Genomic DNA, 27891 nt, shown 5'->3' on the forward strand with positions numbered 1-27891 from the left:
TGGGGGGAAAGAAAGAATATTTCACAGCAGTATTTTATCGCACTTGTTCCTTAAAATGTTCAAGCCTGTAATATTGTTCAGCCCCCAGGTGTAGAACATGAACTCCTGAGGTTGAACAGAATGATTCACTTGTTTCACTATGAATTCAAAGTGGATATGAAGCATAAATCCCCTTTTTCCCTCTGTAATATAGTACCCATGAATCACAATGTCATGCTGAGTTGATCATAATCTAACACTTCACGCCTCAGCCAACAACTTGATTTGTCAAGAGAACAGGCCTGCAAGCTGCCAATAGCATTGATTCCCATTGGAGAAGAAGGATAATTAAGCCCTCAGTGAGCTAATTTCTTCTTTCTTTTATAAAAATAACATTTACTTTTATCTTTTAAGTAAACAGAAATGAAGAAATAGTACATATGTATAGAATCAGTTAAGTGTTTACTTTCCCTAAATCACTGATATGAGCTTTTGTTCCATTTCTGCCTGATAAAATGTGTCCAGGAGGCCATGAGGGGTAAGGGAAGATCATGAAGGGAAAGGAGAGGGTGGCCACGAAGAGTGAGGGGAGATCATGAAGGGCGAGGGGTGGCCGTGGAGCATGAGGAGTGGCCATGAAAAAAGATCTTGAGGAGTGATGAGGGATGGCCATGAGGGGTATGGGCAGTTGTGAGGGGTGGCTATGAGGGGAGGTCTTCAGGGGAGATGAGGGGTGGCCATGGGAAACTATGAGGGGAGAGCAGGGGTGGCTATGAGGGGTAAGGGGAGATCATGAAAGGTGAGGGGCAGCCACGAGGGGAGATCTTCAGGGTAGATGAGGGGTGGCCATGAGGGGTAGCGGCAGTCATGAGGGGAGATCATGAGTGGCTATGGCCATGGGATGTAAAGGGTGGCTGTGAGGCATGAGGGCCCCTTGTGAGGGGAGATCTTCAGGGGGGAGAAGGGGTGGCTATGGGATGTGAGGGGCAGCCATGGGATGTGAGGGGTGGCCATGAGGGGGAATCTTAAGGGGATATGAGGCGTGACCATGATGGGTAGGGGCAGCAGCTATACAGTGTGGGCCACTGGGGAGGAGAGAAGGGCTGGGTGTCTGGGGAGATTATGAGGGGCAGCCATGAGGGGATATCAGTTTGCCCTTAGTGACATGGTTTACTGATGGTCTTGGCAATCCTGGGGTAACAGCTGGACTTGAAGATCTTAAAGGCCTTTTCACTCCCAGATGATTCTGTGATTTTAGCTCAACTTACAATAACACATTGTGCTACATCTCTATTATGAAACTGAAGCTAAAATTGATGACATGTGCTGTGCATGCTAACTGGCCTGCCAGAGGATGCCACCATTCCTGGGTACAAGTGTGAAGCAACAGTCTGTCTGTAAGCCTTGTGATGAGTATGAATAATCCTGTGTTTTGCTGGAATTCTAGACTGTTGCACAGACATAATGAACCGAATGTGCTCAGAGTCCTAAATGTGGCTTGTGAGTCCTAAATACGTACGAAGGTTACCATCTATATTTCTAATATACTGTGATATGTTTCCCATATGGAGATGTGGTACATGAAGAGATCAGTTTGTTATGAGCAAAAATCGCTGTTATTTCAGAAGGAGAGATGCCCTGATGCTTGGTTTCTACTGCTTATGAATTTAGCCAACGAGGCTTCTTTTGCATGCAGGGGAAATACTGATACAAATAAGTACCATACTGCTTATGAATATTTACATTAAAATTAGATTTGGTTCTTGCATTTGTATCCCCTGGGTGCTTAGAAATTTATGAAACACCTAATAGTCCATCCAGAGCCTGGATAAACCCATTGATCAGACTGTAATAGATCTTTCCACTCTATTTTCCCTATTATCCTGTAGGACAGCCAGTATTTATCCATCAGGGCCAAATCACTCCATCCTTACTTTTTAAGTTTTGTGTTTGGCAGGACAACAGAAAAAGAGAAGCACAGACTTTCCAGGCATAAGGTTGGAAGGTTCAATCTTGTCATCAAGTCCAATTTCCTATACTCATAAGTTATATTGCAGGAGACTTCTAGACTACGACAGTCCCTACTTGCTGTAGCCACAAAGAACTCCCCAGCATCCTTGGAGCAAACTCTGCCCTTACTATAAATGATTAGACTAGCTGTCGAGGTGAAAAAGAGTTTCTTAAGTAGTACAGAGCACTCTGCATCTCTTTCTTCTGTGGCTCATATGTAACGTAGCTGCAATACTCTCTACTGTGCTATTGTATTTTTCCATGACAGGCATTTCCAATAGGCTGTGTCAGAGGGAAGGAACTGTTTGTATCTTTGTCATCTCTGGGCATCACATAGTCCTAAGAGATGAGATGTAAAATATTCTGTGTATTTCTCCCAGCTCCTCTCCTAGCAGCAGAAAATACAAACTGAAAAAGCACCATCATTTACAACCTTATAGCAAAGCCTGACTTACTTGGTTCTGCATAGGTATTAAAATATTTCTGGTGATTTAGGGCTTAATCCTTTACTTCCTACTGAACTGAAATTTAGTATAGTTACAATATTGTGTAAATAAGTGAGTTTTGTTCTCCTAGGCACTTCTTGTTTCTTCCTACAGCTGTCTCTCTCAACAACCACTCCCTGGTTTTCCTGTTATATGTTCTATAGTTGCTGGGATACATGCCATACATAAGTCTCCTGAAACAAACTCTTTTTTTGGCATTGATGAAGCTTAATGTGGTCTAATTGTACTTGGTTTTCCCAAGTATTTGCTTGGGTTGAATTGCTAAGATACCATGGCTCTGCCCCCTCTTCTCTCCTCTGTTGGAACCGAATGCAGACAGACTCTTTGAATATAGTTTCTTTTCCATTAATATGTTATCTATATTTCAGATTTTTTTCTTTAAAAATAAAAAACTTCCTCAGCAGCCCAGCTGCTATTCAAATTACGCTGTATGCAAACCATGCTTGGGAAGGGAATTTAAGTAGAAATTTATTCTGACATCTGTTTACATTTTCTCAGATTTTGTTTGTGGCTAAAAGCACTTTAAAAGTCTGTCAAAAGAAAAAAAAAATGCACCAAAAAAAAAGGAAAAAAAGGGGGAAAGAAAAAAGCCCCAAACCAAACAAGTTCACCCCAAAACTAAGTCCTCCTTCTTTAAGTGTCCATGTTACTGAGGTAAAGCAACCTATGTTAAAGAAGATTTATGAACTGTGACCACCATGTGTTTGGTGTTTGGAAGCTATACAGTGTATTCTTAAATGCTATCTACCTGTTGTCAAGTTAGGGTCATTTTATCCTTACAAAGCAAATTGTTTCTAGCACTGTGTCCTTACTCTGTCTGCCCATCTGTGTGATCAGTATGCTGTTTTGGGGAGGGTACCCTCTTTAATACATACTTATAAAGTACCTAAGACAGTCTGGTGCTGATTTCTGAGTGGTCCTCAGAACGTTAGTGCATATATTGAGTATGCATTGTCCAGCACAAGAGCTTAGTTTCCTGTTACATTACTAATAAATTATAATACAGGATTGAAAGACTTCTGTCAGTCATTTATATAGAAAGTCCAGTACCTAGAACATCCATAAATGTTTGTCATTTTTAAAGGATGCATACTGTTATGGAAAGATTACATACATAAAAGAATGGGAGGAGAAAGATAAGTTAAAATCCAGGCTTTTTAATTATTCCCTGTTCTATTAAAATCTCCCTGGCAAACTCAGATTTATCCCTGTCTTCCAATAGTTTTTGTAAGATCTTGTAATAAATAGATTTTAAGTCTCCTGCAACGTTTGTAGCACATTTGTCTCTTTATGACACATTCCAGCATAAAAGTCCTTCAGGAATGGAGAATCTTCACTTTTCTTATTTGTCAGGTTTGATGCTATTGTGTCAATAAAGACAGCGTTGTCTGATGTTGTTCCAAGACGCCAAACTCTTTCAAAAATGATGTTGAACCACGTGGTAGATAAGGTATCTGTGGGATTGCTTAAAGCACATTTTTACTTCTTCTAGTTCTGCATGAGGAGGCTTTGTGGCAGATAGAAAGAGGTAACTTGTAGCCATTCATGTAGGAAGTGAGCAGCAGCTTAAGGGGAACGTGATTCCATTTGCTTCAGTAATGCCACTGTGGTGAGCTAGTGGAAGAGTAGCCTAAAACATGTTAGAAAAATTGCATCTCAGAACTGATATTTCCATTTTGAGTCACTTTGCAGAAGATCTGAACATCACAGTGGAGAATCTGATCCTTCATAACTTTTAGAAGATATTTTCAAGCAATACATACAAAGTACTTTGTACCAAAACCATCTTTTATGTATCAGTTGACAACTACAAATGTTGGTTTTGTTTTCATTTCACTATATCTGAATTTTAACTAAAGCAGAGATCAAAACACATGTGAGTACTTCATAATTCTAGCAAAACAACTTTTAATAATAACCAGGTTCGCATCTTGTATAAAGACATTTTGGTTTCCTTAATCCATGCATCTCTCCATAGAAGACAACAGGAACTTGAAGAGAGATGTGCTAGAATGGGGACAGAGGATTTGTATCTAATGTATTTTGTGGCTTGACTTTTGTGTAATATCACCAAAATTTATAGGTTTTGTCATCTGGGTAAAAGCTACGTAAGTTTGTTCCGTGCAAAATTTTGAGGAACATTAGTATGCAAGAACAAATTTGAATTACACGGAAGTAGCCTTCAGTGTCTTTGCTTGTCGAATGTGGTTTTAGATTAAGAAAATATCAGCATTTGATCAAAGTATCATTTTAGCTAAAATGATATTTCTTCTTTTTCTCCCTAACAAGAAAACCAGCATTTTGTCACTCTAGGCATTCTAGAACACAACATAAAAGTGTAGTGCACATCAATGCCACCATATTGACTTCCTTGGCATACATTTATAGCATTATTCAAACTTATTTTCACCTAGGAAAACCACTCAACTCATAAAAAGGACTCCCAATAAACAAGTGACAGTAAACCTGTAAAACCTAAATATACTAGAAACCTGAACATGATAATTAATAAGCTAGCTCATTTGTAGCTTACATCAGTTAGAAGTGGTTGTAATCACCAAGGACTGTAATAGGGCATAGGGTACTATGAATCTACTTCAACTCTTCCTGGTTTTTCTCCTGGTCAGGCAGGGAACATACTTCAGTAAATAACAAAGCGGATTTGTCTGAAAGGTCTCAAAGATCATGGAAGTTTTGTAACTACAGTTATCATACTGACATGGAGAAGAGATTCTTTGGGTATGAAGATCATGTCTTTGAGTGAGCTACAGAGAGGGAAGAATAAAAGGCTGTAGAAGATACCACATAACTGAAAAAAAAATGTAGGAAGAAGAATTAAAGCTTGGCATCCATGATGAGAGACACAGTTTCCATGATTTTAATCATTTTATTTAGATTGCATTTGACTCTTGATTTATGGAGCCTTGAGCAGTTACTGGAATATCAGATAAAAGTGCTTCACAGAAAGCCTTAAACCTGAGGAAACTAAACCTTGTACTGTAGGATTTAAAAACTAAATGTGAATAGCAAAGAACTCTGCAGTGACTAAAGGGGCTAAAGACTTGATTCTGACTGAGCAGTCTGGCCTTAATACAGTAAAGCACTTAAACTCATACTTATCTTTAAGCATGTGAGTAGTCCTATCAAGTTTAAGCAGTCATATTCTTGAATGCTTTGCTGATTTGAGGCCAGAGTGCTCTGAACCCTGCAGGGTTAAGCCATAAACCAACAGTTTCTCTGTCAAAACTTCCATTTTTAAAAGCTCTCATCAATTCTTGCAATTATTTATGCATTTGGATTAAGGGGGAATATGCTTGAAGTAAGAATGAGTAATGTTACAGTGTTTCTTCAAAAGGTTCTTGCTGTCACAAGGAGTGTAAGCTTGTTATTCACAACCATGATGGAAAGTGAAGAATAATTTGTATTAAAAGAAAAAAAAAGAAAAAGGCTCTTACAGCCTTAATTTTAAGGCCCATGCACTTATTTTGCAATTGAATCAAAAGGAGTCCAGATATCATTCCATACTGGAATGTGATAGTCAGAAGCGCTATCTATTTTGGTGATTCTTTGATCAGCTTTGATCACGCTGAACAAGTTTCACTGTTGATTTCAATAGGATTATGATTTCCACACAAGGTTCATTCTGTAGCTATTTAAAATCAGAGCACAGTGTACGAGTGGAATCTTAGCTAAATCCTTTAGGGGGTTCCATTTGCAGTCTCCTCATTGTGTTTATGGTTTTATTTACCTAGAATAAGCTGCTTTTGCCTCTTACAATGCCTCTGTTCTTTCTCTAAGGGGTCAATGTGACTTGAAGGGAGCTTTAACCCAATGAAATCAATGAATGCCATTTCCGAAATCCCTGCAGTACTTCCTGATCTCATGTTGGAATAAATGAACTCATGTTGTTTTAACAACAGTATGTCGATATTAATAAATGTGTAGCACTGGAGGAAAAGATGCCAAAGCAAGCCACCCCTAGACATGAGAATCAGGATTTCACCTTTGAGAGCTGGGACTGATCTTTAAGATGTCCTCACAAAGCTTGTTCCTGCCAGAATTATGGCCTGCACAGAGTGATGTATACCTTTAAATATCCACCAATGATCTACATTCATGAGCACTACAGAGGCCCTATAGAATATAATTTCCTGGCATATTTTCATGATATTAATACCATGGAGTCAGAATCTCTGACAATAAGTATTGTGGGCCTCTTTTCCCATAAAAGCAGTTAAGATGATTTAACAGTGTTCAAAGTTCCACTGAGGACAAGGAAGACATAAAAGTCATACATGGCCCATTTTCTAAACTTTGGAGCAGAGAAGGAGAGACTAAATTCAGACAGATAAAAATGTTCCCAGTTCTTCTTTTAAATCTCACCTTGTTCCATAGATTCTGCTAGGTGAGTTTGGATTTGCATTGGCGTAATTAAAAACAGAGTATAGAACATAGGTGAAAGGAGGCAAAAAGGGATATGAAAGATGATTCTTAAATATCTTTTAATAGACTTCTAATGGAAGGGACTTTGGCTGAACCTTACAATTACTATAAGCACATTCTGTCATGGGACTATAGCTCTAATACAGCACAGACTGATTGTGGAAGTTATTAATCACTTTAGTCCTTCAGCTCCTGTTTATGTGACTAGTCTTTATTTACACAGCATGTGGAGATTTTCATCTGTTTGGATTGCTCAGACAGGGAGTGCATTAGGCACTAGATCTAGATTCATCATACATTTGTGAGAGAATTCTTACAGCTGTAAGAATCAACTGCAGCTTTTTCTCTATAATAACATAGATAAGTAGTGATAGAACAGAAGGGGTTAGTTTGGTATCAAAATATGAAGAGACTCTTCATTTTCAGCAAGATGAATTAGTATTAATTCAATTAAAAGAACATTTTGAACAGCTATTGACAATTTTCCCCCTCTATCTATTAAATATGCTTGACTGGTAAGCCAGATTCTGCTTTCAAGCCAGATTTATACCTGAATAACTCCATTGATATCCGTGAAATTACTTCTAATTTGAATCAGAGCCAACAAGATCAAATAAAGATTAAAAGCGCTCTCACTAACAGTTCTATCTGGTATTTGGTGAGCTTATTATTTTATTATGGCTCTATTATAGTAAGCCTATTTTAAGTTGCCTACTTTAGTTTTGCTTTGTGTGCTACAGAATAGGGCTGGCTTCTGCTTATCTCTCTCAGAATCACACCACTACTGCCCAAGTCGACACACAGACTTGCTCCTGAAAGTAAATTTGCCAGATAAAGTATTGCCATTAGAGGGTCAGGACAAGTGCTGCAGAATCATTATTCTGCAAAGTATACATGGCAAGAGATTGCCTCATGGCCTGTGTTTTTTACAGTACTTAGTATACTAGCTATGTATACGCAAATAGGGGTCTTAGGCATGTTTCTCTTTCACAGTTAAATGTAGTATACTATTTTCCTCAGACCAGACACCTTCTTTAATCACATTTTATCTAGACCAGACTATCCATATTGGTGTTATGCCAATAGATATGTAAAGAAGCTCATCTGGTTATCCTGCTCTGATTGTCACAATAAGGTCTTACAGGCTAAATAGTCTCCTCTTGGTTTAGGCACCTTCAATAGTGGAGAAGAATTACCGATGAGTAAACAGGACTCCCCAGTTACAAATTTGGGAGGGGGGAACAACACTGAAAGTCGCAGTTTAATTCCTTTTGAGAACTAAATACGGTCAGGTCTGGAAACTGAAAAAGCAACAGCTGGAAAAGTAAATACAACCAAACTTCTCCGAGGAGATACAATTCTTCAGCTGCCCGAAGAAATCACATAGTGATAGTTGGTAGACTTGGCAAAACCTTGGACAGAACGAGTCAAAGATCTTGGTTATGTGGATGAGAGGGGGAAAATGAAATCGTGAAAATAACTACACGGTTTTTCCCTGGATGGCAAAATAAAAAAGTTACTGTTTCCATTGAAACACAGACTTCTACTGTGTTGGGTATAATGTGCTTGTAATAACTTACCTGAATCTTTCAAAAATGCAATGTACTTTGTTCAGCATTTGTGTAGCAGCCAAAAATTATTTTGATTTTTTTCTAACCCTTGCATACATAGAGCTTCACTGAAGAGAATAATGCTAAGAGGTATCACTGAAATAAATCAAGTACTTTGATTTAATGCTTAAGTTCAAATGCATCTAGCTCCAGTTTCTACTTCTAGGCATCATTGCCATCCAATTCAAGTGAAGCAAATGATTTAGAGGTGGTACTGCCACCTTCTCAGTACATCGTCTGATTTAGAACAGGTCCTTGAGGTTACAGTGCAGTTGATGTTACATTTTCACTGATGTCTAACCTAATAGCAAGATCCATCCTGCCATGTTGATATTCTTGATATCAAGAGATTCTTGATATGGATCTACAAAACTATTCTAAATTAAAATCTATTTATAACTTTCTTCAGGATCATGAGAAAAGAAACAAAAGTCAGTGTAAAATGGGAGCATTTAAAAATCCCTCTCTGCACTCAGCGGCAAAAGTGCAGAGGTTTATGTTGACCTTAAGTCCATGATACATGGCTTCAATTTTACATTAGTATAAAGGAGGTCAGAACCAGGTCTCAGTACATAACAGTGACAGAGATTAATTTATGCAAGTTTAAGTTAGGTGTCCTCTAAAACTGTCACAGAACCAAAGTGAATAAGGAAAAGCCTCGGGAGATATTTATTTGATAAGATGTCAGTTATAAATTCGTCACCATTGACTCTGGTAGCAGAATATGAGAGGAACTTCTCTACCACTCACCCCCAAGGCAGGAGAATTCTAATCCTTGTCTGCAATAAGGAGAGATCAGGCTTTGCACATAGTTAACTTGATGATGTTTTGATTGTCTAAAGGAAATAGCTTGTTTTGGAAACAGCCTCCAAGAGGCTATTAACATTTTTAATTACATAGATTGTGTTTAATGTCACCCTATTTCCACGTCCCATTCTTTTCATCCTCTTTATTCCCTTGTGTGGAAGTAACATCTCCTTCTGCTCAGATGCCTTGTTTGTGTGTTCTTAACTTTCCTACTGTTGCCCAGAATTAGTCTCTGTCCTTACTCTAAAAGTCTTTTAGTTTCTGTCAGATTTTGTTATACAAGTAAATGTCTATGCAGTGCTTTCATCAAAGTGATCTTAAAACTCAGCTACGTACATATATGTCTGCCTGTTTTCAGTTTCTTCACCATTGTCATCTGCTGTGCGACTAACATGTTCTTTTAGGAATGAAAATAAAACTCCTGATTCACTTGTTTTATTCTGGCATGTTGTTTATCACGGTTCTCCACTTTCTAACTGTAGGCTGCCATTAATGTCCTGGCATTCTGATATCTCATTAGAATTCATTGTTTTCAAGCACTGCAATGATGTTGGGAACCAGAAAACAAGGAAGAGTAAGTCAGCCAATATGGTAGATAAAGCTGCATTACTGATGCTGCTGACAACTTACTGAATCAATCTAAGGAAAAGGGAAAAACATTAAGAAAAAAATATTGTATGGACTGTCTTCTATTTTCTCAGCTCTTCATGTCAGTGGGTATCTCTCGGACATTTGCTGTTGAGTAGGCATGTTAAAAAGAAGGATGTACCATATGCTTCTGCAAGTGGTAGGGAGGGAATCCAAATACCACAGGGCATCTGTAGCACTGTGCAGTTGTGAACATGGCACATGACAGCAGAGTTTCTCCTCTTCTCCGTTTCTTCTCCAGGCACATTTCCTTCGAAGAGGTCAGTGGTGGATTACTTGCAGTGCATCTGAAAGAAGCACATGCATCCTGAGCGCTGTGTACGGCTTTATCTCCTCTGCTTTGAGAGACCATATTCAATTGGGTCGTTTGGATCATGAGAGATGCCTTGTTCCCAAAATACCGCTGATAGAGGGACTTAATTCTGAGTAACTGGGAGAGGTTTAGAAACAACAAAACCCAAACAAATAAACAAAAAAAATCCTTAACCAACAACAAAAACAAAACCAAAACCAACCAAAACCCCCAAACAAGCACTGTTGTTCTCCTGTCTCTGTTGTGATAAATGGTCAGCTGAATTAGTCGGTTATTGGAAATCAAAAGAGTTGGTTGTTTCCCCAGTGTTTAAGACGCCAGCTACTGAGGAAGGGCATTTCAAGGAAGGTGGCTAATAAAAGAAGTGAAAACAGATCGAAGTTGTTAGATACCAAGAGACAGACAATGTGTGACTAGTGATGTTAAGACTGTACTGGGACACAAGTTCTTAAAAGTCTAAGCATTTAGAAACTGCTGACATCCTTTGGGAATTAAAGTCTAAATACCCAAAGTTAGTTCCACAATGAAGAAATTCTATAAATATTGTTGGGGTGGGTGTGTGTTTATTTTCTCAGGATAACATTTTTCTTTTTGTGGAGTGAACCTATTCTCAAAGTTTTCTACAGAAGTGCTTGTGCTTCTCATGTTTTCAGTTCACCAGCCTGAAGCTGTGAGAAGAATTAAACTGGGTAAATAGGCAGATGCAACTTAAACTGCCTTTTCCATGAGCAACCCTGTCAGACTTCCCTTGCCAACTGTTCCACAGAAGTACACCCTAGTGGCACTCTGAGCTTGTGTGTTAATAGTAGTCAAAGGAAAAGCCTTTGTTAGTGCTATAACTGGAAACAGATGTTAGCTGCAGACAGTCACCAAAGAAAATGAGCAAGAAGAACTGCTCTGCAAGCTGATAATTTGAAGGCTTAATTTGCTGTAGGCATTCATCTGTGCATTGGTGGTGATCATTGATTCTGGTCCAATGATTTACTTGATTCCTGATAATGCAAGGAGAACGCATCAGCATCTGTAAGTGCTTCCATGCAGTCTTCCAGATGTGGAAATAAACTGCAATCAAAATGGCCTGGTTTGATGCTGCACAAAGCACTTCAAGCCATCCTACATTTCATAAAGACTGTTCATCCCAAGTTTGACAATGGAGGCAGCATGAGTAAAGAAAAGAAAGGGCGGCAATCTGTGAAATACTGAGGATATTGGAATTAGAAACCTGTAGTTACATCTAAAAGAGAACACGTAGATGAGTGCCAGCCTTCAGAAGTCTATTGTTTACAGTGCATGCCTTATTTAAAAGGTTCATTTAGATGCAGCAATGGGCCTGTTTTCTGGGTCTGTCTCAAGATGGCAGAGTAAGAGTAATTACTCACATCAAGAAAACAAATGCTGTGCAAGAAGATTTCTAGAAGCAAAGGACAAGAATAATAGAAACAGCAGTTTGCCTCAATAAAAACAAACTTGTTCATCTGTATCTAATAAGATTGGTTTAGAATGATACTGTTTCAAATTATAAAGAACTCAAGTGAATATGTGCATACATCTGTTTTCTTTAAGGGGAAATTTGTGATTTAAAATATTCAAAATGCATTCCAAGTCTGGATCCCAGGAGTCATTGTCACAACTCACAAAGCATTAGGAAATAGGCAAAACTTGGAAAGCTTTCCATTTGGTTTCAGTTCAGATAAGCCTGAAAAAGTCTGGAGGCTTGCAGTTGGTACTGTTAAAAAGTTTGGATTTGTGAAAGCTCTGATTCAGCAAAACAATGAATTCAGTGAAGTACTTCAAGTTAAGCAAAATTTTAATTATTTTGCTAAAAAGAAATAGGCTTAATCAGGTGTTTCAGTTTTTCTCCTTTGCTGCCCAGGTTACTATGCAATGAAATCTGAAATATCTCAGTTTCTTCCACATCTGTATCAGGGAAGAAATGTAGTTGAATAAAATCTATTAATTTTATTAATTTTATTAATTTTATTTTAAGGGTAAAAAATGTATTCAGTGTTAAATCCTGAAGGCAACTTGTACAGTGAAGGTGCTCTGCAGTATTGTAAGGGTCCCGTCAAATCTCATTGGATTGAAGGATCTGGTCCAGTGTTTTCTCCTTCATTTGGTATGGCTCTTGTTTTCATTGAAGTATTTCATCCATCTCCTCTTAAATCTGCCTTCTGTGTGATGCAGTGTTAGTGTAATGAATCAGGGTGCTACTGATATGCTCTGTTCTTTGTTGTTGTTGTCAGTCTTTTTAAAGAAATCTGCTGGTAACAGTGGTTCAAATACATTTGATAAGCTGATAAAATTGTGCCCCTAGGTATCCTGCATTTCTGACCTCTGGAATAAAATTGTCAGCCATATCACTGGGATATTTTATTGGCTGTAACTAAAAGCTGAATTTTCCTTCTTTCCGATGTTTTTGATGTTGGGAAGCTTTGTTTAACCTTGAGACTTCAACTTGCTCTTTCAGCTCTTGCTCTCTTCTTTTTTTTTTTTCCCCTTCTGATAAATGTTGTCAAAAATAAGCCATGCAACATTTGTGTCCTAACAATTGTGTCTTCTCGTCATCTCGGTATAAAAACGTTGCTGCATCTGGGTGAAATCTAGCTCAATAAGCAAGTAATTTCTAAAGCCTTCAAAGTGACTTAGCTCCTCACTTAGAGAGCACAAAGTATTTTCAGCATCTGTGCCAGCCTGGTTTAAAGAACTTTATTGATAGTCAGGAGGTATCTCTGTCTTGAGGTGTGAATGTGTTTTTGTTAAAAAAAGAAGTATGTATTAATCATCCCTTCTGCAATAGTAAATCTTTTAATTGGATTGTTTACTGAGTATAATTTCCTGTGGTTTTCTTTCTAAGACTAAAGAATGGTTATTACTGTATTCCATTCATTAAAAATGTTTAAATATTTAAGATAGTCTTCATCAACATAAAAACTACCATTTTAATTCAGGTGCATCATTAGACAAAAAAATACTTCATGATACTGGAAAATACCGTACACCCACAGGAACAATCTCTGCTTAATTACTAAAGAATAATCTCCATCTGGTAGATCTGTCTTCCCAGTTCATTCTAAAATAAGTCTCCAGATAATCTCTGAAACAGTCTCCTTAACACACTAATGTTTCTATGGTTATTAGTAGTAATTGTGTTGCACAACCAAGGGAATTTTATTTAACAGGGTGGAGTAAGCAATGTCATTATTAGTTGATTAGTGTGAACAATCTCTGACAATATGTACTACTAGCTATGGTTTCAACCACTGGCACCTCATTATTCTGATTGCAGTTTGATTTGCAGTGTTAAGAGGCAACAGGAAAAAAGCAATCATCCAAATCTACCTCCTTCAACTGAGAACAATAGGAGGGGGTGTGTTGTGCTTCATGGTATTCTAGAAATTTCCTTCCCACAAGAAAATAAACCCACTAATTGACAGCTGACTGACACTGGTTGGTAATTAGCACGGGTGCTGCCATGTTTCTGACACACCCTATTGTATGTGTGCTTTGCTGTGTTGGGAATTGATAACAGGGTTGTAAGTGGATATTATTGCATATGTTGTATTTTCCTGAAGTCTGTATCATTTAAAGAAAAGGCAGTAGATCTCAAAATGTTAAAAATAATCCATTTTTTTTTTATTTGGATTTAGCATTAAACTTAAACTAAAAACCTTTGGGCCAAGCTCAGCACTCCACATGGGAATGTGGGTGGCATAAACCCTATTTACAGTAACCTTTGCCTTGTGGTCATGGGGAGTAGACTTTCTCCTTGTGTCTTATTAGTGGCAGTAGCAATAAGAATCTGTAGGTCACTGTGCAGAAGGAAGGCATTTTAGTTTGCTGCTATTCCTCTCAGTACATTCTCAGGAATGATTCACAGCTTATCATCTCTATTAGCTACTTTTATCTCCTCTGTGGAGGAAACTGTCTCACACCAAAAGCTTGCAGACTTTTGGTGACTGCAGCGTGTGGCTCCTGCAGAGGAGTCAGGAGCTCCTGGGTGCTCCTGGGGCTGAGATCACCTGTCCACACCAGTGAGGTTATGTGAACACATGTGCGTGTTGTCCCACTATGGTTTCTTGGCTACCTGGGACAAGGTTTAATCCTGTGGCATTGCTATGATGGAGTCACACTGTTTGGCACCACTGTTTTTCCCCGTGGCATTTGAAACAAAAAAGTAACAGTTTATGTAGGATACTTATACAGGTACTTATGTGTAAGCCCATGGGGCAGGGAGAGCTATGTTTTTGTTGGTTCACTATAGGCAATGCTTCTCGTGTTAGAATCATAGAATCGTAGAATAGTTAGGGTTGGAAAGGACCTTAAGATCATCTAGGTTCAACCCCCCTGCAATGGGCAGGGACACCTCCCACTAAACCATGGCTCTTCATGACTCTTCATTAGGGACTGTAGTGACAGGACAAGGAGTAATGGGTTAAAACTTAAACAGGGGAAGTTTAGGTTGGATATAAGAAGGAAGTTCTTTCCTGTTAGGGTGGTGAGGCACTGGAATAGGTTGCCCAGGGAGGTTGTGAATGCTCCATCCCTGGCAGTGTTCACGACCAGGTTGGACAAGGCCTTGTGTGACATGGTTTAGTGTGAGGTGTCCCTGCCCATGGCAGGTGGGTTGGAACTAGATGATCTTAAGGTCCTTTCCAACCCTAACTATTGTGTGATTCTATGTCACCCAAGGCCTCGTCAGCCATTGACCACAACTCTTTGTGTGTGGCCTTCCAGCCAGTTTTTTATCTACTGAGTGTTCCACCTATCAAATTCATGTCTCTCCAATTTAGAGACAAGAATGTCATGTGGGACAGTGTCGAAAGTATTAGATTTCTCTTTACAAATTCCCTGGGCTCTAGGAGATGTAAATTGACCTGTTTAGAGCTCAGCATTCTAAAAGCTGTTCTGAGGTTTTATTTTAACCCAGGATGACATTTTTGCTAAATGAAAATTCTCAAAGGTTATGCTAATTTTAGGACTAATTTAGTAATTAATAACTGCCTCCAATGCTTGTCTTTCACTCTTCAAAGAGCACTGATTTAAATGCTGTTTAATACTTGTTTAATGTGTTTGCCATCATTGAAACAAGTAATTACAGCACATGGTACAATCAGTAGCCAAGCAATTGACTCTTTATTAGCAATCTTGGGGGAAAAGGAGAATGAGGACAAGGTGCTTGTATTTCTGTCTGTACTAATTTGGTCTTGGGAAAATTAGCATCTGTTCAACCTATATGTATTGGCAGGAGGTACAAGTGAGCTGGGAAGCAGTAGTAGCTTATGAGAAGAGATTCGGGAACTTGTTCTTCCACTAAGGACAAGATGACTGCTAAGATATGATGTTAAAATGCTAAAGCATGCCTCTCAACTTTGGCAGTTGTTTATGGGGTTAAATTCTCCTCAGGAACATCAAGCCCACTCCGTTAAATTAAACAGATTCACTCTGCCCTGAGCTGCCAAAATAAGGAACAGCATCATTTGGACACACCTCTAAATGAGGTAGAGGACAGGCCTTGTTCTCACAAGTGTCTCCTGGATTCTTAGGACACCTGTAGGCTGCGACTGCACTTAGCACAACTAGAGAATGCTTTTTGCGCCAGAATTGGACTGTCTGTAGTAATAGCTACAGTTACAAGGATTTAGACAATCAATTAAGTTAGTTGTTCTTTCCCTGAATTCTATTGATCAGAAGGTACTTGGGATAATGAAATATATTCAAGTGTACACAGTGTGCTTAATGGCATCTTGGTTCAGTGAGTCTTAGCCAACACTGCAAAATAAAAGTTTATTAATTTGACAGCTATTTCATTAATAAGTTGCACAAGGGGGCATCTTTAGAATCTAAACAAAATGGGAAGAACTGATTTATTTAATTTGCTTCATACAGTGCAGAAGACCATCAAAGCTTTTGGAAGCAGCTGCCTGCCAATACTCCTGAGTTGCATGCTGGGAGGCCAGGGTTTCTCTGAAAGCAGCATGAACCTTGTCACCTTTGATGTTAAGCCAGGCTGGATCCTGGCTGAAAACTGGTGGTGGTTTTGCATATCCATTGTTCTTATAGGACTGTGATAAGTAGAGGAGAAGGAAAGGAACATACACATATATATATATATATGTGTGTGTATATATATATATATGTGTGTGTGTATATATATATATATATTCCTGGCAGTCAGTGACTTCCTCTAGAATCATGGAAAGTCCTTCCCATCATGCACCCTACTCCTCTGGACTGCTTTCTCCAGCGTCAGGATGGTTAGATGATCTTTCTGTCAATGAGACACTGTTTGACTGCTTTAATTTATATTAATAAAGTGGTTTGAGTTCTACCGACAAACTTTGTGTAAGATACCAGGTCTCAAAATCATTTGGAATTATTTTTAAACTGTGAAAAGTTTTTAGGGGTAGCATTTCTGACTGGCTGATAGTGGCATTATACCCATATCAAATGTTCCCTGTATTTATGAGTATAAATTCTATTTTAGAATAAGATATCCCATTCTGTGCATTTCCACAGGATTACTGCACTTCTCAGGTGGTGAAGTACTCTGGCCTCCAGCTTCATACTACATAACAACACCTGGAGAGTACAATAATCACTCATTCACCACTGCCTGGTGCAGCTTGTTGCTTAAATGTGTAGTATAGATTTAGAAGAATGGAGGAAACAAGAAAAAAAAAGAGTTGCTAGGTCCAAAAACATAATGCAGTGTACTGGTTGAAATTGATTGAACACACTCAGATGATGGCACTTGAAAGGCAGCAGAAAGAGGCTGGCAGAGCGAGGAAAGCAAGCAAAAGTGGCAGTCTCTGAACTTGTGCTCTCCTGCAGGTGAGCACAGCCATGCAATGAGCTCTGGGTAACTGTCCTGGGACACTTGGGCACCTCTGCTGCAGAGCCCCATGTACTGAACTCTGGAGGTTAAGTGCAAGTTCTGTAGCAATCCTGGTTCTTTTTATTACATTTGAAGAAGGGTATGTTTTTTTTTTTCGTTTCTTTACATGACATCAAATCCACTTGGGGTCACACATCGCTCTTTGAAACCTGTTTTTCTTTGTGCAATTTGCTAACATTTTCAGTTTTTTACAATATTGTGGGCTTTAGGGACTGCTAGCTGCTGCAAGACAAGAGGCTTGTTCAGAAAGGGTTTGCTGTCATTGAAATTTCAAGTGATCCCAAGTTCACATATATTGGTCTGTGTGGACCTTCAAACTATAACAAGGTGTTTGGTTTGGGTTGAAACTAAGCCAAACTTTAATTTTTACTGTGCAGGAACTCTGGCCATCAGAAAAAATATGCATAGAGACAAACCTCCCATTGTGAGGCCACACAGACACCAACATCCCCTCACCTCCAGGAAAGAAAAAAGCTGTATTTGGCAGGACCATGACTTGCCATAATTACTCCTTTCCCCCAGCCCATTTCTGTGGCCACAGCATTTAGGCCTGTTAGAAGCTTTGCTCTCTTTGTCCCGACACTGCCCACTGTTAGTAGCCAGCCTTCAAGGAGGTGGCCACGTTAGTCCAGGCCCAAGCCACAGCCACCTGTGAAGTACTTCCAGCAGTTCTGCTACTCTCAGCACTAGTGGAGGAACTGTAAGGTTGAAGGAAATGTCACAGACCAGCATCCTGTTCATTATTATATAGCCCCAGTCAGGGTCCAGGGAGCATGCACTGATTCGTGCTCCTTGGAGGCTGAGAAGGGCTTGGGATGGACATAGAGTTGTGCTGACTTTGGGCATGAATCAGATTTCCCTACCTGTGAGGTCAGGCTTTGCAGTTTTGATACAGGTTTTTTATTCTGCACATTTTATTATTACAACAGAAGTCTGGGTGTGTAGTTGTATTTTTTGCTGGATCTGGGTATGTGTTCCCAAAACCCTGGTAAGCAACATGGATTTGGGAATGCAGACCATCAGAACTACCAAACATGCCATGGAAGAGAGAATTGCTATTGTATTGTTACATGTATTGCTTTTTTTTTCCTTTTTTTTTTTTTTTTTTTGACAAACTGCACTTTTTGCTCAGCTATACAGTACTTGATCAAATTAAGGGCAAAAGGTAAAACATTGATCACACATTACTGATCATGCCATCTGCTGATGTTTCCTGAGAATTCAATTCCAGGTACTAATAAAGCCCACTTGCTATTTGCATGCTTTCAAGGATGTGGAAAAAGAAGATCAGCACATTCATGTTTGGAAAGAATAACGAAATGTTTTATTGTCAGGAAAGCCCACGCTGTAGAGCGCGAGTCAGAGAATGCTGCATTTGCTATGCTGGATGCATAATAAATAGCAGGTTAGATATGTTCCAGCTAAAATGTGAAGTGTCAGGTTTTATTAGTGAAAGCCATAGTGCAACAGGAGTGATGAATACTGACTGTGGGCTGTGGGTGCTGCTTTTAGAACAAGTGTGATCCAATCAAGGGATGTGCACTGGCTGCAGAATTTGTGATCTGGGGAAAAACAGATTTAAACCTTGTGATAAAGAAAGGGAAGAACATAAAAAGAGCTCTTAAGTCGGAAATAAAGGATATCACTCACAGCCCGTTAAAATCAGTAGGCATTATCTCACCTCAGTAGGCACTGGATTAGGCCTCAAAAGGGTTGAAGCAACATAGTGTTATTCAAGCAAGTTTCCATTAGTACCAGAGCATGAGAGCTGCGGTGCTCAAAATGAGAGTATTTTGGAGTGAGCCAAAGCACAGATACAGCCATGTGATCTTGGTCAGAGTCTCCTTCAGTTCATCTCTGCTTGCTCAGAGTTCAGAATACAGCATGCCAGTTTGGACAGGGCTCAGCATGGAGGTGGTCCTTCCCCACTGTTTATTGGAACTGAGAAGATCCAAAAGGATTCTCAAGTCTTTAAATCTGCATTTTATTAGAAAACAAAAGTGATACATGGCAAAAGGGGAATTCTTTAAATGGAGAAAACTCAGATGTGCTTGGTGAGAAATACCAAATAGAAGGCTTGCAGGTATACTTACCCTTAGCCAGCTCTGTCCTTGCTGAGGACAAAGGAGTGAACCCTTTCCTTCATCTTTGTTTTTTAGTCTATCAAGTTTCATTTTGTTGGTTCTTACCCTTTCACAGCCTAGCTTAGCCTCTACTCCAGAAGGATCTGCAAAGGCATGTATTCTTAACTGCTCTTCAGTAAGGTTTACTGTCATCCCTTCCTCCAGACAGATCCTCTTGAGCCAGACTGCAACAGGGAGGAAAAATATAAGCAGTCTGATTTTTTTCTTCCTGACCAGTCCTTTTAGCAGAATATACTTTGTACAGTGTCAAACTGTAATCTGTGAACAAACAAATCATAGGCCTCAGACTAAGCTTTCCAGTAGATACATGTGTGAAGCATATGTTAGGTGACATGTAATATGTGTGACAGGCAATGGAGGGTAGAATTTTGTGTTTCTCTTTGCCCCTTGACAGGACATACCTTATCAGCATAGGCGTGTGTGTGAAGAGCTGTTTGTTAGTAGAACCCAGTAGTGTGATTTTCCTGTATTACAAATTGCCTTAGTATTATGATGGGAAGCATAGAGCCATTCCCAGATTAGTGATAATCCCCCTTGGTTTCATTTCTGCATTGCAAGTGCTAATAGATTCCACACCCAGCTGTGTCGTTACTAAGGTGTCATTCAGATGGAAGTGTCTTGCCACAGGTGATAGATGCTGTTGATCCTAATGTCTTTCAAATGTTGAAGCTAAGGAAATGGAATATCTATGAGAAATGAGCTGTGGTGAAATTTCATTTGTTCCAAGCTAGATTGTTTCCTTTTCAGCTCTGGGTAAGTTTATGATGGTTGCCATGTGTCTTTTATGCATACTGTATGTGCAAGCATATATGCAGCATTGTTACTGACCTACAGATTATTGCTAAAAGCAATAAAAAACTAGTTTCTCTCAGATCTGTTAAGTAATTTGTAGGCCAGATCTACCTGCACGAAGTTTCCTGCTGCCAAATGCCATCTCAAAGTAATGTGGGCACCACCGTGTACCATTTCCCTTGGATTTAGCAGAGCAGTCTTAGACTTACTTCTCACTAGTCTCATTTCAAGAGCAGTATTTCTGCAACTGGTGCTGAGGTAACAGAAACAGAATTGCTTTCTGATCTCAAGACAGCATTCTTAGAACTGCCGTAATGAGACAGCAGTCTGAAGACAGATGGTGTCAATGTGTTTGTTGGATCAAAGACCAGGCCAGGTCATGTAGTAATATTCTAATCCTAAATACAATCTATGCCACTTTTTGAAGGGCTACAAAGTTATCTGCTTTTGACATTGACATCATATAGGGCATGTGTGGCCCACAGCTAAGTTACTAACCATAGTGCACTTACACAGCTGGCACTGAAAGCTGAGGGTGCACTTTGCTTATGTGAATTTGTAGATTTTCTTCCAGATCAGATAAAAACAAATGAGCAATGATCTGAGGATGTGGTGAGTGAGAAATGAGTATCACTAGGCTGCATCCCTTTCTAAGGGAAAGGAAATAATGAACTTAAATTTATTATTTTTACAACTATCCTGGAGAAGATTCTCAAATACGCAGAGGGAGTGCACAGAGTTAGACCTGCCAGGGCTGTCAGTGCTCTGACAGCTAATATGACTAAAAAAGCTCAGCTCCCACCTATGAGAGCATAAGGAAGGGTTCGTATGTTGCTTAACATAAAACAATTGGCAAATAAATGAAGTACAGGAGCTTTCTTCTTTTGAGGTACAGCAGGCACACAAATCACATTATTTTTCTAACATCATTTTACACACACCTCTCCCTCACCACTTTGAAACTCATTTGAGCAGCTCATACAGTTTGGAAAATGCCCTCTGTGGTTGTCTGGGGTGAGATGTCCATCTGATTTACTTAGCTGCATTAGTTGAAAGAATTGGGACAAATGGTTCTTGGCATTTTCAGCAGATATTTGGTTTCTTCTCTGTACCTGATTTTATATATAAACATATATATATATAAAGGGGAGAGTTTTGTTTTTTTTTTAAAGTTTCAGGTCTAAAAGTCTGAGAATCCACAGGTTCCTCTGTCTTTAATCATTCAGTGTGCTCATAAATAATTCAGTGAAAAATAGAGATAAATTATTGTTTTACAGATGGGTTCAAGCATGTGTTAAGTATTCAAGGGATTTCAAATGAGTTCTAATACATTTAAATGCAATTTTATCCATGTCTTGCTGGTCTGTACTGTACGCTGTTCTTCATATGGCCTTGTAGGTAAATTAGCAACCATAGGATAAAATCCATATGAAAAGCTGAAATTATTAGATCATATGCAAATAACATGATTTACATTTCAGTAAGTTTCACAGGTTGCCTCATACATAGAAACTTCCAGTTGTGAGTCTCAATGTATTTTTAGTCCTTGAAAATCCTTTGGTTACAGCTCAGTTTTCTCTAAGTGGCAAAATGAGTGCCATACATTTTAGTTGCCTGTGTAGTCTCCTTTATTGGAGGGCACATCCTCGTCCTATAACTCTGCTTGTCACACTTAGGATGGCTCTGCTGAAAAGCTGTCACTACAAGTTGTCATTGACTTCAGCAGAAGGATGATTTTTTATCCCCTTTTCATTTCCATAATGGGATTACAAAGATTTACAGAGTTGCATTGTTCTGCCACCTGATAGCTGGACTAGTATCAGGTCCCTCCATGGATATGCTGTGAGCTTTGTCGCAATTTTAATAATTGCCATAGTACTTTAAATTAGTATAGAGCACTGTATTCCTGTGAAACCACAGAAAACATCTTGAGGATGTAATAAGTTTCAGCCGGTGCCTGCTGATTATTTTTATTCAAATCCTTCCAGATTGGGAAGGAAAATTTGCAGAGGATTGTAGTATCAGCCAGTTTCACACAGCTGGAGGATCTCTGTGCAGGAAATTAATGATTTGTGCTAACAAGGGTTACTTAACATCAATTTCTTTTTCTTTTGGTAAGGAAAAGTGTAAGTGGTCTACAGAGCCAACTTTAGGCACTTCTGATGTTTCTGGACTATTTTGACCTCACTTAATTGAGTATGGGTGAGAACAGAAATGTGTGGAGATAGCTCCACGTATTTGTCCAGTGTTTGGTTTGTTCTGCTGCTTCTTTTAGGACTCTGTGTTTTGCTGCGAAAAGGCATCTTGCTAACAAAAAAATCTAGTTGCCAAAAAAGCTTGGCATAGGAACTGATGGAATCTGCTCCTCTGAGCTGGCTGGGATCCCCAGGAGCAGTGCTTTAAGTCACCCTTGTTCCCCTGGAGTCATATCCTGACAACAGGACATGGTATGTGACTTCAGTGCCTTGCATTGTGCAAACCTTTTCCCCGTTACTCCCTCTCTACAGTGCAGCATAAGGCCCACACCTGTCTGGGGAAAATGAACTTTTTCTTTCAGTAACACTGCTTTGATTGCTGAGCCTCTTTCCAAAACTGTCCTACTCTCTGAGCACTTTAATACTGCCTGGGTTTGGGACGCAGTGCAGAAATTGTGTAGTTTCAGTAGTAACTTAGATGAGTACTGTCACAGAGATGTGAGGTCTGTCTGACTTAGGGGTGTGAGGGTGATACAATGAGCTTCTAAGGGAAAAGCAGCCAATATAGTGCATGTCTGACATACTTGGACTCTCTAGGCCTACTGTGTACTGCCAGCTACATGATAAAATGGTGTATTTAGGATAGAAAACCCACACCTAGAGGGCACCTCTCCACTTACAAGACAGAAAATCAGAGCCCAGTGGCTGAGCTCACTAGAAGTATTATCCCCATTTAGCAGAAAAAGATGCTGTTTTCTGTCTATCTGAAAGCAATGTAAAGGCACCCCTTGTCCCCCAGCACACACAAACATGTTCCATTTCAAATCGGGGGATGAGTTACCTCAGTGAAAAAGAGGCACGTAAATATCACCAGCTCAAAGCCAGCAGTCTTACTGAAATGCCTTGTTATTATCTCTAGCCATTGCCACTTGCTCCAAACATGAACAGAGCTGTCAAAAGCAACAGAAGAACTCTATCAGCATCCTACTGGCGCTGTCTCAGTGTTTTGATTAACACAACATCTTCTGCATTTGTTTCCCTAAATGATTTGCTACTAAAGTAATAAACACAGATAGATGTTCTGGACTCTCTTGTCAAGAACAAAAAAATCTGTACAATAGAAGTCCACATTTTAAAGAGGGAATCTGTAGAATAGCTCTACTTCCTAAGTATTGTTTAATGGTAATGAAGGGAGCATAAGATGTGCTATATTGGAAAAGCAATAACGGCCAAGTTGCTGAACATGACATCTAATTTCTGTATCAATTGATTTACTGCTATTGATATATTACAGTATTTATATACCCAGCCCCAAAAATGAACCATTATGTATGGCAGACTGCTCCTCCTTGCTGAGCACCAATGCAGACCCTGGGTACCCTTGCTAATAGGGTAGTCTAAGCAGCACTTTTCCCCCTTAATCTGGAAATACCTATAAACAGTTAGGGTTGTCCACAAGCATATGGCAGTAAATTTCCAGAGAAGCTGTGATAAACCCTGTATTGTGTGAGGGGACTGCATTTCAATTTGTGTGTGCATTTCAAGCAGGGTCCTCGAAAGCACTTGTTCTTGGCCTTGCCCTCTTTGAGGTTGCTGGAAGTTGTTAGGTTACCACTAAAACCAGCTACAAAGCATCTTTCATCTTTGCTCTGTAAATAGCAAGGAACTGCATGGACAGGGAAGTCTTGGTCCTGGGTCACTGATGAAAATATGATTCAGATCCTTCCGAACTGACAACTCATGCTGTGCAACAGCTCTCCAGCAGGTTTCGGTCTCATTCTGGTATCTAATGGTTAGCAAAAGTTGACAAGAAATCTTGCTAAGTTCTACCAGGTAGGCTCTCCTCTTGGTCATCACAGCAAAGAAGCAGAGGTTAAAAAGAGTGAGAAAGCATGAAGCTTAAATCTTTCTCTCTGCTAGGTTATCATGAAGGTGAAGCTAAGGCATATTACTAGGCAGCATGAGGGCAGCTTGGCTTGCTGATGAATCTGCTTTACAAATAGACAGTGACATCTACTTATCACACTGTCCCACTGATATCTTTCCCATGTACCAGAGTCACTTGCTTTCTAAATGTAAGAAACTTTTTTACTCTCAAATATTCCCAATCCTGTTACAACAGCATTTAAAGTATTTTTTTTTTCTGCAAGTCAAAGTTGTATGCCCACAGCAAAAGCAGATGCAGTTCTGGTTTAAATGAGTAGCATGTCCGGTTGGAGAACTTTGACCATATCACATAGCACTGTGTGTGCTTATCTGCCAACTGCTGTGGAGAGGAGGGGTAACTAAACATCCTCAGCCTGTTGCAGCATGTCCAGCCTATTCCCCAAATCCATATCAGGGCATATAGTGATATTGTTCTGCTCAAAACAAAAATTGTCATGGTTATAGCAAAGGCAGCGGTTGGTTTGATATAGACCAAACATGAAGCATTTCAAAATAGTATTTAATTTGTCACCCTTAATTTCAAAATCCATGTTCTAAAATGATTCAAGCAGGAGGCTCATGTCTCCTGAAGTCAGGATGCCACTGGACCAAGTTCACTTTAAAACTTCCACTATGGCTTTATAAACCAGCCTGTGAAATAGCTTATTAGCCACTATTACACCAGATCACATACCTGTCACATGACTGTAAATTTCAGAAACTTACTTTTGGCTAATCAAGAACTTAAGGGTGCAGTAATGAGAGCTTCATTACAGAAGCAGAGGTAGATTTTAGCACTGCCTACACTGTTCAGCATCTGGCACTCACTGAGAAATTACAGGCTGTGAGTTTAGAGGTGTAGATGCTGTGCAGTGTTTCATAGCTTATTAAGGATTATATTTTTTTTCGGTTCAGGAGAGCAAATAGCTTACACTGGTTTGTTCTGTCAAATTCAAGCTGGCACAGTGAATCTATAAAGAATATCCATGTTTCTGATATATTTATGGCTGAATGTTTTGAATGCCATGATCAGAAAATGTAAAATAATTCACTTAAAAGACAACACAATTCGGAAGTGTCACAGCTCTGTGCTGGCAGAGGTTACTGGAGATTATGTATGGACACGCACAGCTAGCGGTGCTGCTGTTCTAATGAAAAGATAAGAAAGGGCCTTTAAATAGCCTGCAATACTTGGATGACCTAAAACCAAGCAAAAACATTTTGGAAAAACAATGGATTGGAAATATCAAAGTGAAATGTCACTGGGCCTGTGTGGAGGCCAAGACTTGGCACAAGGAACAAAAAGCAGCTTCCAGGGTGGCATTCAACTTTTCTCATGCAGATTTTTGCATTATCTGGTGTAAAAACTGCAGACTTTGTCTGCTGTCCCCATGCATCCTTCACTTCCTTGCCAGGTACCAGGCATCTCACCATGCCTTTACATACATCTTTCTAAATCAATTCTGTGCTGAATTCCTGCCCCTGTACCTTCATTAGGTATGTTGAGCACTAGTTTACAATTTTTTTTTTTAAGTAGGCTATACTCAAAGCTGATCTGGACAACTTGGAATCATTCAAATTGCCTTTAATTAGGGCTGTATTTTCTATAGAATAGAAATAGTTATAATAAATATTAAATAATAAATAATTAAATAATGATCATAAAAATTATTATTAAAAATAAATAAATAATAAAGATTAAATAATAAAGATTAAAGTTACACTAATACAGCTGTATACTGTAGTAACTAGCATAACTTTATTCCTACAGGAATAAGCAACATTTATATATATATATATATTTTAATATACCAATAGAGGGAGATATATAGCTCTGACTGTAAGGATGTATTAAGGCAGCCCAGCATATGTGTATGCATAAGGCTGAGATCCACGAAGGCAATTAAATATGGTTGATTTCAATAGAAGCCCAGTGCGTAAACATTGTGGTAGCATCTAAATCATCTGTAAATTTTCTCATCTTGTTACAGCACCTGAAAAGTTATGGAAATTACCACAAATGAGAAACAATGGGTTTTCTGCTGGTTTCAGGAAGTTGTTACAAAGACAGTTTACTTATCCTTTTGCTATCAACAGCACACATGCTTTGTGCTCTGCAGCATGTCATCAAATGCTTCGGTTAATTACTCACTAATTATAACTCTGTTGAATGGCTACACTGTGGCAACCATATAATTATGGAGCATAAAATACCGAGCAGTTGCAAGGCTGAGCATATTGACGGATTACAATAAATCCCCTGCTTATTGTTGATATTTTTCACCTGCTTAACAATTCTAATGTTTGCCTATCATGTGCTCAAACTCAGAGCAATATATGGTATGTTAGTAGCAGAAGTTAATTAAAAGCAGGTAAACTGTATTGAAATGGTAGTGTATGATGACAGATGTATGTTGAAACACAAAACCTGGAGATGGCCCTTCACAGCTGCCAGGGCACAGCATTCCGCTCACACCCACCATATAACACCCTCACTGAATCAGGGAAAAGGAGAAAAGAGGTCACTAATGTTTTACAAATACAGTGTGGTTAGTCAAAATCTCAGGGCAGCTCAGAGGCGGGGAGGGAGTTCAGCCTGTGTGTGCTTCCAGGCTTCCAATATCACCAGGGGGGAGAAGCCATTGAAAGAGCTGCTGGAAACATTGCCAGCTAATGAGCCCTACAGGGACTCTCCTGGCACGTTGGGTCTGGCTGGAACACCGTGTGACACCACTTCACCAGTGGGTTACCCATCTCTGGCTGGCAGATGATGCACAGCTGGCTCAGGTTACACTTCCCAAACAGTCACTTACATTACAGGAAATGTCAAATAACCATCTTAGGACAGTTGCCCAGGCTGCTTTATGCTTGCTGGTACAAAGAACACATGAGGACCTTCATCTACTCTTTCTTGTGTTTAAAGAAAGAAAAAAAATCCAGCACTAGAACAAGATATTTTTCTCCTTGTGCTTTTCACAAATCATTTTCTTCTGGCCCCTCAAATATTCTTTCAGGATCTGGGAAAGTGTATACTAAGCTGTCACTGCCATTCATATCTTACACTGTAGCCAAGAACAAGATACAAAGCTGTTCAGCAAAACACGCTAATTCATTAAAACTCAATGAAAGCATTTCTTGCTCATGCTGCTACAAGTAGTTCTTACTTTGTTCTCAGAAGGGAATGGCAAAGCAGGAAATGTCTGATCAAAGAGTTTTCAACTTCACATTTAGGAAAGTGAGTCACTCACCACTTGTGTGGTTCTTCATTCATTGACAATGCCACCTGCTGTATAAATATGCACTCGGAGGAAAGCTCAGCAATTGTCATGTGCAGAATATCTAAGTGGTACATACTCAACTTTTCACTTCCAAGTAAATGTGAAGTTCTTTCTGCAAAGACAAACCTTTCTTGTACTGTATTCCTTCCCTGAGAATAGAGGGTGACTCTTGGAGTGGCCTTGCCTTTTCTCTATACTTAAGAGTTCTGAAAGTTGACAGGAAGCCTACAGTGACTGTGTGAGCTATTAGAGTAAGAGGACAGACCATACATGTTGAAGCTTCTGTCTTTATTGTTGGTGTTCATTATCAAAAAGAATAAAATGTTTTAGCAAGATGCGATAAAT

At 39.3% G+C, this 27891-nt stretch overlaps 1 long non-coding RNA gene across 2 annotated transcripts in view; it reads left to right on the forward strand.

Annotated features, from left to right (window-relative positions):
- LOC134168723 (uncharacterized) overlaps positions 1-27891 on the forward strand; it is a 369372-nt gene that overhangs the window by 282750 nt on the left and 58731 nt on the right. The window lies entirely within an intron of this gene.

This window comes from Pezoporus occidentalis, unplaced genomic scaffold (genome assembly GCF_034315485.1).
Source record: "Pezoporus occidentalis ecotype Australia unplaced genomic scaffold, CSIRO_AGI_Poc_V1 ctg11, whole genome shotgun sequence".
Lineage (NCBI taxonomy): Eukaryota > Metazoa > Chordata > Aves > Psittaciformes > Psittacidae > Pezoporus > Pezoporus occidentalis.